Source organism: Triturus cristatus, chromosome 7 (assembly GCF_964204655.1).
Source record: "Triturus cristatus chromosome 7, aTriCri1.1, whole genome shotgun sequence".
Classification (NCBI taxonomy): Eukaryota; Metazoa; Chordata; class Amphibia; order Caudata; family Salamandridae; genus Triturus; species Triturus cristatus.
The window spans coordinates 1,216,775,573-1,216,787,671 of record NC_140590.1 but is presented as its reverse complement, the minus strand read 5'-3'; positions in this window follow the sequence as shown (position 1 = coordinate 1,216,787,671).

Genomic DNA, 12,099 nt, shown 5'->3' with positions numbered 1-12,099 from the left:
GGGGGCGGCCCGGAGAAGGCTGCGAGAACGGCTCGGGCTGCGGCGGTGAAACGCGGGGTGGGCTCCCGCTTCATTAATAAAATATTGGGGGACAATGAGGGGTAGGCTCCCTCCTGATTTGGGATATAAAGCAGGGTGGGCTCCTGCTATTGAAAATAACACATGACGCGGGGTGGGCACCCGCGAAAGGCACCACGATGCGGGTGGGCACCAGCCTGCATGTTATAACGAAGATCTCGGTAGGAACGCGGGGTGGGCACCCGCTAGCTCACGAAGCACGGGGGAATCCCTACACCGGGGATTCCCTCTCCTTGAAGGGCAGCTCAGCGCTGCGGAGCCCTCGTGCTCCTCTGGGGGATAATTGAAATAAATCGTAGCGCTCACGAGGCGCCAGGCGCTAGCTGGAGAAAGACAGTCCTTCCTAAAAAGAAAAGAGCACGTCCAGCAAGAGTTCCTTTAGGGATCAAGGGGCAATGCAGGGCAGAAGGGTCCCCCAAAAAGAAGTCCTCCAGGCATCCAGGGGCAGGGCAGGGCCCAGGGAGGCAAGCTTTCCCCTGAGCCCCAGCAGCAGCACGCCCCTGGTAGATTCAAGTCCACAAACAAGAAAATTTTCATGGGGTCACAGCCCCTTCTTTTATACAGCATTTTCCTTTGTTCTGCAACTGTAGGGCAAGGGGAGCACCAGATACAACTGGTCCAGGAGCAATTTGTTTTGCCCAGCTCCCCTCTCTATTCACAGGACAGGCCAGGGACATCAGACGCACCACAGGAGGTGGAGCCAGCATTGTGAAGGGAAGGCCCAGCCCCATTCAGGTCCCAGGTGCAACTCCTCCCTCCCATCTACATGCAGATCTCTCAATTCACCACCGGGCAGATTCACCCTGGCTCCTGGAATTCCCCAGCCCTCTCAGCTCCTGTCAATCACAAGCCAGACAGGCAATTCACATCACACAGCACACAGACATGCCAACTTCTAGAAGTGGCACTTCTCCACCAGTCACAATAAATCTGCCCACACCATTGCGCAGCATTTATTCTCAGGAGTTCGCACATACCAAACTCGCCCCTGCACTCCTCTCACATCAGGAACTACCATGGACACACATATCCCCCATACATTCCTATGGGAGGGCAGGCCAGTCTCAATACATGTAACACAAAGCGCATGCACTTTACACTGGGATACAGTGCTAAAGTGCCTAGAGGCCTAAAACTACTAACACTACATAGGGAAAAAGGCCAGGATAAATGCAAAAAGTTTAGGGGTGAACCTGCCAAAAGGGCCAGGTCCAACAACAGCGCACCTGAAGTTATAATGAAATTAAGAAAAAACATAATTGGCTGTCATATAACTAAAATTGTTAGGGCAGCCAAAAAATCAACCCACACACCATTTAAAGGAGCAACTAACATCTGTGGACATAAGTGGCATCCTAGTAGCAGTGAGGTCCTAATCCAAACAGCTGAGCATGAATTATACGAGGAAGTGAGAAAGACATGCTAGCAACAGAGACCTGGGGCAGAACCAAGGCAGCACCGCCGACCGGGCTACACCTCACATGATCATACCAGGGCTTGAACATGTTGGCACCAGTGTGACTCTTTCTGCTGTGCCCCCTCTGGAAAACCTAGATGTAAATTGTATTGATAATGGTTTACATTTGGGTTTTCCGTTTTAAATCATTACATTTTAGATTTCTTTTTTACGAGCCTTAGGAGACCGAGAGCAGCAAGCTATACAGGCTCAGTCAGGGCTGTAAAATAAATTATATTTTCAAGTATCTAGTGCCATTTAAATGGCAGAGCTCGTCCCGCCGCGGCACCAACCTGACGAGAGCAGCCAGTGGGCAGAGCTACAGGCTCAGTCAGGATGAACATTTAAATGCTATTTTCAAAAAGTAATTCAGACCTGAGTGGGCCAAGGCTATGATGAGTCTCCGGCAGTCTCTTTGTAATGAAGATTCTATGTCAGGACCGGAGGCTTCTGATTATGCTGTCTCAATTTCTTTACTGAACTCACAGCAGCCAATTAAAAGTAAACTACACAAATAAAAAACATTATATCCCTTGAGGCTTTGAACCACGCCTCCTCCTAACAGCCAATGGCAACATATCAAAGTATACAAAGTAGAGAGACACCATCCTAGCTTCCTCTTTCTTTGCTGCTCCCGCAGTCAAGATAAGTGTCTCTCTACTTTGTCTACTTTCACTTTGTTTTATGGCTACTTCATTTGTCAATGCCTTATTTACATTCTATGTCTATTTATGGTGAAGTTCTATTGTGACTTGCAGTATTTACTTCCTGTGCCTCGCAGCGCGCTTACTGATTGTGAATCGGAGCAGTGAAACGCTCCTTTGCCGGCGCGCGCTTGCCCCACGACTTTTGCCTGTGAGTCGGAGCTCTGTTACGTTCCTTTTTATTGCACACGTTATAGCGCGCTCACTTGCTTTGTTTGTCGGAGCAGGGAAACGCTCCATTTCAGCTTGCGCTCCGTTTATTTAGTCCCCGAATTGTAAGGGCGTGTTGCGCTTTAGGTTGTTCCCCGCTCTCTGCCCCTTGCTGCCGCCAGCACTGCTGGCTTTCTCCGCTCATTGACAGTGTGCGGAGGGGATGGCCCCCCCGCTGGGAGCGAGACACATGCTGGAACCCGGCTGGGCTACCAGCGTGCGTCTCGGGAGCTCGCACGCACCTGTGTGCGCGTGCAGCCCCCTCTCCTCATTGCCGGACCGACGCCCTGCCCCAGGCTGAACAGGGGAGCTGCGCAGCAGGCTTTGGAGCCATAACGGGCCATTTCTCTCCAGTTAAGGCAGCGCTTATGCTCTTCACAGACTGAATATTAACTCTTTGGCTTCCAGGGCATCTGGAAATTATTTTTGGCACTTCTACTCTGCACAGGCAGGTGGGGTTTTTTAATCCCTCCATTAGTCCTGAGCTATACTTACTACTTGTGACTGTATAAATATTTCTTGTCTCCATTGCCCCGGCATTGCTCCCTACCGACGCCCTACTCTACTGGTGTGGGCTGATAATTGTGCTTCCCTCTGGGGATTGTGACTGAATATTTTCAATATTCACCTTGAGGATGGCAGATTGTGAATTCTACCAAGAGGAGGTAGCTGCGTGTGAGGACCAGTGTGATGGTGATTACTATTATGACGAGTCAGTGGACAATATGATTGATAAAAAGCTAGACGCAAAGCATGATAAGGCGCTCTCCTCCGCCTTGCTTCCTATTGCGCAGAAGCTAGAACTTCTTGTTCCCTCCCCCTCAGGACTTTCCTCTGTCCCAGCGCCACTTCCCACTCCAGAACCTCCTGGTCTTCCCTGGCCACATGTGCACACGTATTCGAAGCTCTACAAATCTAAAGAGCAGGCCCAGGATGGCGCCCCGACCCTCCCCCTCCGTCTTCTTCCCCTATCCATATTCCTGATACCACTACAGACACAGGCACTGACACAGACTCCTCTCATGAGTCCAGACCTCGTAAATGTGCTAAGAAGCGCAAGCACTCATCTTTCCCCGTTCAACCCTCTCCCTTTATGTTTGACCCCTCGGACATTGTCCACCCACGTTCAGCTGATTGGGTCCCCCCCCTGCAGTTGCTGACTACATGCAAACTCACTTACGTAGGAGTTTGGATAAGGACGTGAGGGCTCGCTTGAAAACTGAATGTCCCCGTCCAGATTTGGCTCATAAGGTAGCGCTTACTCCAGACATAGACTCTTCTATGACTACCTTCTTAAAAAAGTACAAGAAGGATCCAAAGAAAGGGATTGACCGCGCCCTTCGGGCGTGCCAGGACAAGGTGTTAGACCTTTCAGGTCCTCTGGCCAAGATTCTTGAGTTAGCCCTCCAGGCACAGGAGACGGGTGCAGCTATCCACCCCGAGGTCCTGGCTGGTTGGGCACAAAGAGCGATCTGTATGCTGGGTAACGCTAACTGCGCCTTGGCTTCCGAACGGCGCAAGTCTGTCCTGCTTAGAATTGACCCTCAGTTGGTGGAGTTGGGCTCGTCTGAACCAGCCTTCTGGCGGAAGGACAGCTTTTTGGCGAAAAGTTTGTAAAGGACATTGCCAAATTCGCCTCTCTGGATAAGTCGCAATCCTCATTGAAGAGAGTGTTTCATCAGGTCTCTGGTAGGGCCGGGCATGGCAGAGGACGCTCGACCGGCCGCTACACGAACCCCAGGCCTCAGAGAGGTTTCACGCCCAACGCAGGGGTTACACCCAAGAGCCAGAACATCTGACGTACGCTAAGGCAGCCAGTTTCAGCGCTGTCAGGTCAGTGGCAAAAATGCGTGACAATGCATTTCAGTGCGGTGATGCGGTAACACCACACTGAAATGCGTTAGCGTCACGCCTGATGCGTGATACCTTGTAGGACTGCTTGTAGTCATGATTATTCCATTATGAAACAGGACTAAAAGTCCCATAAGTCAAAGAAAAAGCTTGGACTGGAGCAGCACATCATACAGAGACCCAGGGCAGGTTCTAGGATTTTTGGGGCCCTGGGTCGAAAGGGAATGTGCGAGGACCCTCTAATTTGCATACGTGCCATATTCAGGGCTCCAGAAGCTGCTTTGTTGAAACTTCTCCTGGGCCACAGCACCTCCTCTAAGGCTCCTAGAAGCACCTCTTTTACAGCCCATTCAGGTCTGAAGTTGTGAGAATTGCTTGGCGGCTGAGATTTAAACCTATGGGGTGCTAAAGTGCTGACAATGGGTGTCCCAAAGTGTTTCTGGATGGGCAGCTGGGCAGGAGGCCTAATTGCAGGACAAACCAGCAAAATGCGTCTCCTTGCAACTGGGATGCTGGAGCAGAGTTTTCTGTTGAAAATTTATCGAGTTTTAAGCTCCAGTTTCGTCTATATGTTATGATTTAAAAACTACTAATTTGTAACGACTAATTAATAGTTTGCTTTTGTTTGGATTAACCAACATTACTAATGAGAGAAATTACACGTGGGATGCATATATGTTGCTTAATAATGTGCGGTTCTATTAAATATGTGTTGTAAAGTGCTATTTGTTTTGTGTTTGTGCGTTTAAAATAACGTGTACTAATGCTTTATTGCGTTGCAGAAGGCTAGATAAGTACATACACATAAGGGTATTAGTGGGGTTTAACACTGTACAATCATTATGATGTGGTAACGTTGTTTGTGTTTCTTTTAATTAAGATGGTCCGTTTTGGCCTAAAACAAGATGGCTGCCATTTACAGCCTGCGCTCGAGTGATTGAATTTTGACGAGAGGCCTTGCTGAACATGGTCGAGAGTCACCTGACCACAGCCTTTGCCTGGTTAGAAAGTTTTCCGTGAGGACAGCAGCTCCGGGATCGATTCCAGCTGCCCTTGGACAAGGATAAAGCCACAATGAACAATGACCAGTCTGCGGTGGCTCTGCTAAGATATCGAGGAAGAGCATTTACGAAAGAAACATTTGCAAACTTTTCCTATAAATATGTTAGACTAGAGAGGGTCCACGTTCGTTCGTTGGTTCGTTCTTTCCTTGCGGTCATCGCGTTTGGACGTTTCCTATGCTGAGGACGGCGGCTCGAGAGACTTTACCGAGAGACCTGTCCTGACCCATTTAGCTAGAATAGGTAACTATGAGAATAACGATTTTGCTAATGATTGACTTTCCATTTGAATTAATTTAGATAAACAAGCATTTGTTTGAATTCCAGTGTCGGGTGTTTATTCCTTGTCATTTATTGAGTTTCAAATGTATTTCTTATGTTCAAAATCATGACTCAAGGCAATGTCATTAAGGTCGCATTGACCTCATTGTAGATGCAGATTGGTCTAGGTTTTCTCTCCTATATTCAGTGTGGATAGAGTAATAGAGTGAGTTTAGTGTTATGGGCCCTAGCGTATGATGTGTGATTGCGTGTGTGACTGTAGATTTACTCTGTCCGTGGAAGCAGGGAGAATTTATATGCGCCGATCTGCAGCAGGGACACCATCCCTAAGAGGCCCTGGGAGGGCGCCCCTCCCCACCCTCTCCGGCTCAATTGCAAAGAGACGCCTTTCTTTCAATTGAATCGGCTGGAGTACAAGAGGGCTGGTGGTGTGTTGAACTGGTGCGGGGCCCCATGCTGGTGGGCTGAGTACGAGGCCCTGGGCAGCTGCCCATACTACCCATTTCTAGCGCCGGCCCTGCATAGACCTGGGAAACTTGGCAGCTATGCTGGGTGAGGTTGTTTATCCACAGACAATAATTTACGTGCAGCCCAGGGCTTGTCTTTTTGTAAAAACGAAAACTTTAAACACACTACAAAACGAAATACTACACAATGCAATTAGGTTAGCTTATATAGATTTTACTTTTGCAGGTGACTACCCTCGCTCTCCACCATCTGAAGCCTACGCGCCCAATTTTCCATCCAGCCCTCAGTGAAGGGCTTTTCATGGTAATTATGGAGCTCAGGCCCTTCATTCAGTCTATGACTCATGGTGACATTTACAGTTCTAAGGTTCTTTATGCTCCATCCCTAGGTACCCCTTCCCTTTCACTCCTGTCCTGAGGTAGACCCCGGCGTAAGGGACACAATAACCTGCTACTTTCTAGGGGTCGAAACGTCGACATCTGTAATACTAGCCAGCCTGACCAACAGCGATTAATCACTGTGTTACTGTTTCAAACCATGGCTATTTACTGTTTGGATAAATTGTGAAGCTTTTGGCTTAAATATGATCCTTATGTTTTTTAAGTAATTGACTTTGTGATTTGCACTCCATTTTCTATTCACCCTTTCATCCTCACTTCAATCGCAATACCCTCACCTTCCCCCTTTTCCCTCCTAGGGGCACTGCATTTTACATGTTTGGTATTGTTCAAACAAATGCTATAAACCATTGTATGTTCAGTGTGATTAAATAACACTGAGTACTAACTTTACCACATTTTCTTCTATTTTGTGTGATTGTTATATTCTGTGTGGTGATATACTGATTACTGGGACCACTGTTCCAATGTACGGTCCTATACCCAGGTCCCAGTGACATAATTTGGGTTTACCCTTTTAGGTAACTCCCTATGTGAGAGCAGCAGTCCCTCATTTCCAGGCATAGATCCCACCCTTTCCCATTCATCACACGTAGGAACGGATGCAAGCACTGTGAAGCACCTTTGTTTTGCTGCTTTGTCCTCGGTAATGGTAAGTGTTGAATGCTAATCTTCGGTTATGTATGTTGTTCGGAGACTCCTCATCACCCTAACCTCCCCCACTGTGACACCCCAGGCCCTGGATGCACATTTTGCTAGCCCTGTTTGAAGTGGAGCTGCAGCATTTCTTCCACCGCAAAATGGATCCAAAATACGAGCCGGCCAGTCTGAGTTTAGCAAACATTACAGCTCTGCAGCTTGACACTGTGCTGCAAATCTCCTTTTCTGTCTGTTGCCTGAAAGCGTCTAGCCTAGAGAATCACCTGTTCAAATCAAACCAGCAGTGCAAACCCAGCACAAAATGTTTGTCTGATCCTAAATACTTTTTTACTCATGGCCCCCGTACTTACTAAAGTAATAAAGGCTGCCACGGTTTCGGGATGCCCGAAGACATGGGGGCACTCGACAATAGTCCCCGTGTTTAAAAAGGGTGACCGCAGCAACCCATCATGCTACAGACCAATCTCATTGATAAATTCAGTAGCAAAGGTAGTGGGGGGTGTAATCCTAACTAGATTAACAACATGGGCCCAAGAGAATAAAATTTTGTCTCCAATACAATATGGATTCAGACCTGGCCACTCAACAGTGACCCAATGCCTGAATCTATATTTGATTATAGGTAAATATACTTTGGCCCGGAAGGGAACTATTCATATGGCTTTCATGGACCTATCGTCCGCTTTTGATTGCGTGGATAGGGGTAAACTATGGGATATCATGTTAAAGATGGGTGTTGAGCAAAACCTAATCCATCTTTTGGCTGATTTGCATTCTGACACAAGAGCAAACGTCCGTTACACCCAAGATTTGAAAGTGACTGGGGACATAAGAATGAATCGGGGTGTTAGACAAGGGTGTATCATGGCCCCATTCCTCTTTAACCTGTATATCAACGAGTTAGAGGATTATTTGTTGAGATCAGGTACGGATTATCCTCATGTAGGTCTAAGAGGAGTTCCGGTTCTGCTTTATGCAGATGATGCCGTCCTGATTTCAAGGACAGCGAATGGTCTCCAGACACTTCTAAATTCATTTAATTTTTTTATGGAGTCTCGAGGCCTCAGTATTAATAACTCTAAGTCGTTTGTCATGAAAATTGGCCATGGCTCGCGAAAACCAAATTCCTTTACTATAAATGGGGAAAAAATTCCAACATCTAAAACTTTCTCATATCTTGGAATTCTTCTCGATGACCAATTATCTTGGGGCCCAGCAGTCCACAAAAAAAAGGACGAAATGACTTGTGTCAATGCAGCCATACTAGGATTTGCGAGAAAAATGGGCAACAGCCCGGTGGCGGCCTTGCTTAAATTATACCAAGCAAAGAGCATCGCAGTTGCCTGCTATGGCAGTGAACTCTGGGGCTATAGCCAGACGCGAGACCTAGAGGTCACAGAAAATAATTTCTTAAAGAAGATCCTAAGGCTGCCTAGGGGCACCGGAAACTTCTCGGTTCACGAGGAGCTAGGTGTGCCCTTTCTAAGCGATAGACTAGCCGCAAATCCCATACTTTGTTGGTTGAATTCTTGGTTGAATAATGACATACCCCTCACCCACGATATATTAAGAGAAGCCTTAACCTGGGATGGTAGATTCAAGGTCCCATGGCTGAAATATATAAAAGATCGCCTTACTGAACTTGGACGGCCAGCCCTGTTTTTAACCCCTTCCATTATAACAAAAGCTGATGTCACATTCGTGAAAAAAGCATTTTTTACAACCAGGTGCTTTGCCCGGGAGGAGGCCGAGTTTGTGAAATGCAGTGTCAGGAAACACGCCCTACTTAAAACATGTTTACATTTGGAACCTTATCTCTCATGGCCTATATCTGGCTATGACCGATTTTTGCTGACCAGGTTCCGATTCGACCTGTTCCACCTCCTACTGGCAGTACCAAGAGGGTCCCATCGTGGACAAGTGCTACCCGCTTGCGGCTGCGACGGAAAGTCTCCGCAAGATTTGGAGCACTTTTTATTTTTTTGTCCTTATTATTCAGTACCTCGAAGGCTATATCTAAAGCCCTGTTTAAAGAAACTAAAATTTACACAGATTAAACCAGCACTTTATTTCCTTCAACTTTTGAACTGTGATTGTACTTTATATGTAAGCAGTTTTTTAAAACTAGCTATTACTTTCAGGAAAAGTATGGAGGAATAATTATGCTGCTATTATTGTCCTATTCCCTAATGATTTTTAACCTTGTATAAATTATTTATATTCTTAACCTGATTATCCTGCCTGATGCCTTTACTCATATTGTTTACATAGTTTGCCTATCATACATAAGTATTGGACAGCCTTTTTAAACAATTTATCTGTGAAATGTTTATTCATGTATTGTGCTTTTATGATTGTTAAATTTTACAATCGAATAAAGTTATTTGAAGAAGTACTCATGGCAGAAGGGACCTATGTTTAAAAGGGCCTTCCAGTGAATGATGTCTCCATACATTTCAAAACCCCAGCAGATGTCATCAAACAGAGCAACACTCTGTGGTGACTATTGTTGGTGATTGCTACACATGCTAGGCTGGTAAAGAGCACTGTGCTTTTTTTCTCTACACTGCACGGCCCCTTCTCGAGTCCATGCATATAGCTTACGAAGAGCCTAATGTATAGACAATGTTTTTAGTTTTTCTCCCTCGCAAATCTTGCTTTGTCCAAAGTTCCAGGCTTTGGAGAAATGAAAAGCAAAAACACAGGTGTGGTATCCTGCTCTCTTCTCTGTCTAGTCCTTTCTCTGTGTTCTGTACTCTGCTGCTCAGCCACTGTAAGTGATGTCACAGAATGTTCCCTGTGTGTATGTTTGAGTGGAATTTATGCAGGATAGACCAGCATTACTTTACCTGCAGTTATTAGGTTCACCATGGGATATTTTGAATATTGCCAGTTTTCTGGTCGCAGCCACGCGTTCTAAAAAGGTGAGAAACAGACTCCCGTCATCGGACTGTGTAGATCTTTAAATGTTATAATGCAAACTTAGCTGCGTGCTTTTGTATGCTTGGTATATTGCACTTAGCACTTTTTTGGTTGTACTTTTGCCGGAAGTGTTGCCTCCAGTATATTTTATGACTGTACTGACCGATATGTTTGCACTTTATACCGTATGCGTCTTTTGCACCATGCATTAAGCACTTTACGTATCTTGTGATAGGTAATGTGTATACTTGCTTTTAGAATTCATTTGTATTTTCTATTTTTTATTTATGCCCAGAAACGCACTGTTTTTATCTATGAAATCCTGTTTTAATTTGTTTAATAATTCACCATGAGTTGGTAGATGACACCTTGCACTTCTAATTTGTAATATTTGATTGATCGAATTGTTCACTTTTATGACATTAATTTGTCGAATAAAGTATTTGACTGACTGAGTGGAATTGTCAGTTGCTGTATGTGGGCTGAGCAGCAGGGATGCTGCTCCCTGTGGGGCTGATTTTCCTGATACTACTTTCAATACTACTACAACCATCCTATCCTCAAATGTTCCTGTCCTGATTAATCTTAAGGATAAATCTACCATTTGGATAAAACAACATCCCAGTCTACATCTTTTCTTGAATTCCACACTGGCTACGAGTGGAAAAGGACTCACTTGGGACAAAAGGACATTACTGAAATTAAAAGAGGAGTCATCATTACTACAAAGAGAAGAAGAGACATTAAGTGTACTTTTAAAAGAGCCTATTTGAAGCCTGCTAAATGGAAATGTCCCTGGGAGCCCCACCGGTGTCTGTTTCCATCAGGCAGCCTCAGCCCAGGGCATGGTGCCAGGCCCTGCTCATGTAATGTCACTCTGTGCCATCAAGCTTGATGTAAGAAGAACGTTTTGTACCTGCGTTTGTTTTTTGCTTGGATTACAACTGTATGGGAACACTGCAAATCTTAATGGCATTTGAACAAGCAGGCAGCTGATGGATTTTCAAAAATTACAAGCATTTCAGGAGAACAAATGTGAGCCATAATTACACTGGAACTTACTGTAACGGGCACTGGCATTCGTGATAATTAATGGAATCTGGAAATTGAAACTGCATTTATTTCTGGGATTGACTTTCAATTTCCGTGGTGCGAGTGTACATTTAAAGTGGGCTGTGGACCTTTTGACCTACTTTTAGTCTTATGTCCTAACGCAGACTCTGCTCAAAGGTGCACCTGTGTATGATTATATGGATTCAGGACTCAGCTTTTCAGTTAATTATCTGCCTCGCCTTGCTTTACTTTAGCTGGCATGCGATGGATAGTACCTGTGTAGGTGATTTTTTAAATGCTAGAACATTGTGACGTCTCGTAAGTAAACAATTGAAGACCCGCAAGCTTTGGAATGCGCGAGAACTGTTAAGCGCTTACCTCTTGTCAAGTTCGGTGGAGCAGTCCTGATGTGACGGTGTCTGCAAAGAGAACGTCTGGTATGTATTCGATACCTGTGCACTGAAGCTGATGTCAATTAAGACAGAATCAAGATTGCAACTACTTCTGTCCCCCATAGAAATGTACGCATTTCGGTGCACTGGCAGCCATTTTAGTGACTTGAGAGCTGCTGTGTTGAGTTCCACTGTAAGCACGACGTTACGGCGCGATGTAAACCTGCTTCAGTGCTGGCACGCATATACACATGTAAATAGCATGTGGAAGTGCAGCGTTTGTGGGGTTCTGTGATACTTCTGATGTCTGCTACATGGTGAGTCAAACGTGCAAGAGACATTAAGTGTTCATGGAGATGTGTGGGGCCTGCATAACGGTGGATGATTGCTGGGACCATTTACAGTTCTTGCGATTCGTCTTCTCTGCGGTCATCACGTTGAGTTCCTCAAAAATTCCTGTCATTATTGCTGCTAAGATCAAATTTCAATTTGCAAGAAGGAAAGAAAAACTGATGGGCGAATTCATCCAGCTAAGCCAGTTACAACTTTAAGTTCAGGACTGTG